Raw genomic sequence first — 4749 nt, forward strand, 5'->3', positions numbered from 1 at the left:
TACCCCACCAAAACACCAACACCACCCCCGCAAAAAAAACCACGACATGGCCATGACTTTAGTCTCCAGATGGAGAATCAAGCTCAAACCTTGGGGAGGAAAGCCTGCAGGTGAATGTTCTCACACATCAGACCTTCAAATCCTAAACATTTGTAACCAGAGGCAACTCCGAAAAGAGATCTTGTTGAGAAATCCTTCGTACTCAGGGAGTTAGCCCTGGTGTGGTAAAGGGTTGCAGGTGATTGGGTTTAATACCATGTGATTTTCGAGAAGGTATTTCTCTGCACCCGCCCCCTTTCTGTCTACAACAGGGAAAGCCTGTCTCTACCTGTCTGAGCGGACTCCCAGATGTGAAGGAGTGGTGAACGGGGGTATGAGCGCGTCAAACACTAGCCAACAAATACGGAACTCTCTGTTGCTCCAGACAGACTCCTCCTGGGGCCACGGGGGAATACTCCCGTTCCCATCCACAATTACCTTCCTCAGTTCGTGTTAAACTTTGCGTTCCACGTGTTAGACGTGGGAACTGGAAGCCGCAGTGGTCTATGATGACAGTGACCCAGTCATGCTTCCTTCATTTCGCAGCTGTGGAAACTCCCACCATGTGACCCTCTTCCTGCCTTTTTTTAGATGGTTTGCCGCCCAGGTGCATGTTTGCAAATTCTTCATTGGCCTAAAGAAGAGAAATGCTTTGAGCGAGCACACTGACTCACTTCGCTGCATTCACTAAGCCGTTAATACGACTGGGGCGCTTTCCCAGGAGGCTGGCTCCTTGTCGCCGTCCATGTGGATTCTTCCGGATGGCCCATTGGCACAAATCTATCAACAAAATAGCAGAGTCACAGGAAAGGCAGGCCCCTGCCCCCCAAAGAAATGAGGGTCAGGGGGGCTCTTCTAGCCCCTCATTTTGAAGCAGATCAGGTAGGGAGTCTCAAAAGACATGAAATAATTTAGGCTAAAGTATGTCTATTTGACTCTGTTTCCTATTCCCAGGAAACCAGCCTTCCAACACATTTTTGTAATCACAATTTATCCACACAACCCTTGGAAACAGGAGACCAGCACAACCCCAAGCACAGAAGCAATTATTAAAAGTCAAGGGATAGAAATAGTAGGAAGGACATAAAAGGATTCTGCCTTGGGCGCCTGAGCGGCTCAGTCCCTTAAGTGTCTGATTCATGATTTCAGCTCAGGTCATGATCTCAGGGTTGTGATTTCACGCCGTGGGTCAGCTCTGTGCTGGGCATGGAACCTGCTTAAGATTCTTTCTCTCTCTCCCTCTGCCCTCCCCACCCCTCTCCCTTTCAAGAAGAAGAAGGAGGAGGAAGAGGAGGAGGAAGAAAAAACAAGGAATTTCCCTCATGGAGAGCCAGCTTTAGAGCTTTAGAACATGAGACTCATGAACACCTTGGTCAGGGTCCCGATAGTAAGACCTCAGGGTTGGCCAGGTGGCTGATTTAATGCAGAACCATTCAGACCAATGGCCGCATCTCCTGAATGCTCTTCCTGGGACTCTTGGTATGAGTAGCCACAAATATCCATTCCTCACTACCCAATGGGGCACCGTAGGTTTCTTTCTTTTCCTTTTTTAAGTTTTTATTTAAATTCCAGTTAGTTATTACAGAGTGTAATATTAGTTTCAGGTATATGCTCATCACAACAAGTGCCCTCCTTAATGACCATCCCCCATCTAGCCATCTCCCAACCCGCCACCCCTCTGGTAACCAGCAGTTTGTTCTCTATACTTAAGAGTCTCTTTCTTGGTTTGTCTCCATTTCCCCCCATGTTTGTTTGGTTTGTTTCTTAGCTTCCAAATATAAGTGAAATCATATGGTATTTGTCTTTAACTAACTTATTACACTTAGCATAATATTCTCTAGCTCCATCCACCTCATTGCAAATGGCAAGATTTTATTATTTTGGATGGCTGAGTAATATTCCATTGGTTTTTTGTTTTTGTTTTGTTTGTTTGTTTGGTGCAAAAAGGTGGTTTTATTAAAGCACGGGGACAGGACCCGTGGGTAGAAAGACCTGCCCTGAGTAATAGTCCACTGCATATGTATATCACATCTTCTTTATCCTTTTGTCTGTTGCTGGACATTTGGGCTCTTTCCACAGTTTGGCTATTGTGGACATTGCTGCTATAAACATCGGGGTGAACATACCCCTTCGGATCCCTACTTTTGTATCTTTGGGGTAAATACCCAGTAGTGCAATTGCTGGGTGGTAGGGTCGCTCTATTTGTAACTTCTTGAGGAACCTCCACACTGTTTTCCAGAGTGTCTGCACCAGCTTGCATTCCCACCAAAAGGGTAAAAGGGTTCCCCTTCCTCCACATTCTCGCCACCATCTGTTGTTTCTTGTGTTATTAATCTTGAAACTCCATAGGAGACTTCACTACTAAGAGTGAAATCCCAAGTTAAACAAATATTCTTGGGAGAAAGAATGTTCATTAAAGATTGCTGAGAATCTGGTATAAGCAAGACAACAACAAGCTGCAAATAAAATGGGCTAAAACATGGCCCCAGGGGGGAGTAAAAGAAGACACTGAGAAACTGGATGGGAATGAGAGGGTTGAATTCCGTCCCTCAAAAAGGTCATTTGTCCATGTCCTAACCTCCAGAACCTTTTTTATTTAGAAAAAAAGGGTCTTTGCTGATGTAATCAGGTTAAACATTTTGGAATAGGTTCTCCAGCATTACCTGAAATGAATGACAAGTGTTCTTACAAGAAGAGACACAGAAGAGGGGACACACGGGAGCAAGCTCTGTCAGGACAGAGGCAGAGATTAGAGTGAGGGGCCACAAGCTGAGGAAGCCTCGAGCCAACGGAAGCTGGAAGATGCAAGAAATGATCAGACCCTAGAGCCTTCAACACCTTGATTTCAGACTTCGGGCCTCTAGAGTTGTGTCAGAACACATTCTGGATGTTTTAAGCCACACAGTTTGTGACAATTTGTTGTGACATCCCTCCATTACACCAGCTTCTGGTGGCTCCAGGCATCCCTTGGCTTGTGGCTACAGGATCCCAAACCCTGCCTCTGTCTCTTCACCACGTCTTCTGTCTCATTGGAATTAAGAACAACCCATAATCCTTGATGTTCTCATCTCAAGAACCTTATTTTAGTTAATCCGCAGAGTCCCTTTCTCCAAATAAGGTTACATTCACAAGTTTCAGGAAACAGATCTTTGAGGGAGCCCCGTTCAACTCGCTATGGTGATTACTGAGGATCTGATTCTTTCATGGGAGGATTATAATCAAATCCAGCCAGTTAATTAGTAATGTTCTACCACGCTAATTAAAACCACCCTTGAGAGTCGGGTTTTCCACAATAAAGAAATGCTCCCCCAGGAAATGATTCTCTTCAGTCAAGAGTCCAGAGTGTTAAACCTGAAAGAACCAAAAATAGTTACCTGAACCCTCCTTGGTAGGAGGGGACAGTTTGGCTTTGTGTGAGATCCTAGACTAGGGGAAAGAACCCAGGATGTCAGCTGGTGGGCCAGGATCCCAGTCTGCAACACAGGGTTGGTGAGAAGACAGACAGGATGATACCTCAGTGTGTTGATAAAAAGAAACAACAGGCCCAAAGTGGAGTCCCTCTTGCTAAGCCCCATCAAGACTTAATAACTAACCCAACTGCAGTTTCAGCCTCTCCTAGAGTAGAATTTTCAACCCCTCCACCAGGAGCTGGTGTAACGGAGGGATGTCACAACAAATTGTCGCAAACTGGAATTTCCTGATCAACACTAGTAAGGTAATCTGCATGATAGATCCTCACCCTTACCACAAAGGAAGGTGACCTCGCCTGAAATAATAATTTCTTTTGCTTATGACCTCCTTGTCCCTGCCCCTCTCTGCCTATTAAAGCCTTTCATTTTATACAGCGCCTCAGAGTTCCCTTCTATTCACTAGATGGAATGCTGCCTAATTCATGAATCATTGTATAAAGCCAATTAGATCTTTAAATTTACTCAGTTGCGCTTTGTTTTGTTTTGATTTTTAATGGTCTCTGTCAAGAGGGGCACCCGGCTCGCTCAGTCAGTGGAGTGTGCAACTCCTGATCTTGGGGTTGTGAGTTCGAGACCCACGTTGAGTGAGTGTAGAGATTACTTAAATAAAAAACAACAATCTTGGGGCACCTGGGTGGTTCAGTCAGTTAAGCATCTGCCTTCAGCTCAGATCATGATCCCGGGGTCCTGGGATCGAACCCTGTGTCAGGCTGCCAGCGGGGAGCCTGCTTCTCCCTCTCCTTCCCCGCTCTTGCCCTCTCTCACTCTGTCTCTGAAATAAATAAATAAATAAATAAATAAATAATAAAATCATTAGAAAATTTAAAAATAATAATAAATAAAAAATCTTAACGGTATCAGGATTTTTCACAGAAATGGCACCAATACAGGATGTGTATAGACAGAAAGGAAAAATAGAAAGGAATTTATTTCAAGCAAATTGCACACATGATTGTGGGGGCTGGCAAATCTAAAATCTACAGGGGGCACTGGCTGGCTGGATGCTCAGGAAGGCTTGCATTTTTAGTCTACGGGCAGTCTGCTGGCAGAATTCCTTCTTTCTTGGGGAAGGTCAGGATTTTATTAAGGCTTGTGTCTTAGTTTGGGCTGCAATAACAAAAGTGTCAGAGACTGGGTGGCAAAACAATGTTTCTTAAGCATCGCTCACAGTTATGGGATTTGGGAAGTCCAAGATGGAGGCTCCAGCGGATCTGGTGTCTGGTGAGAACCCAGTTCCTAG

The sequence above is a fragment of the Leptonychotes weddellii genome, chromosome 7 (assembly GCF_054177405.1).
Source record: "Leptonychotes weddellii isolate Sample4059 chromosome 7, ASM5417740v2, whole genome shotgun sequence".
Classification (NCBI taxonomy): Eukaryota; Metazoa; Chordata; class Mammalia; order Carnivora; family Phocidae; genus Leptonychotes; species Leptonychotes weddellii.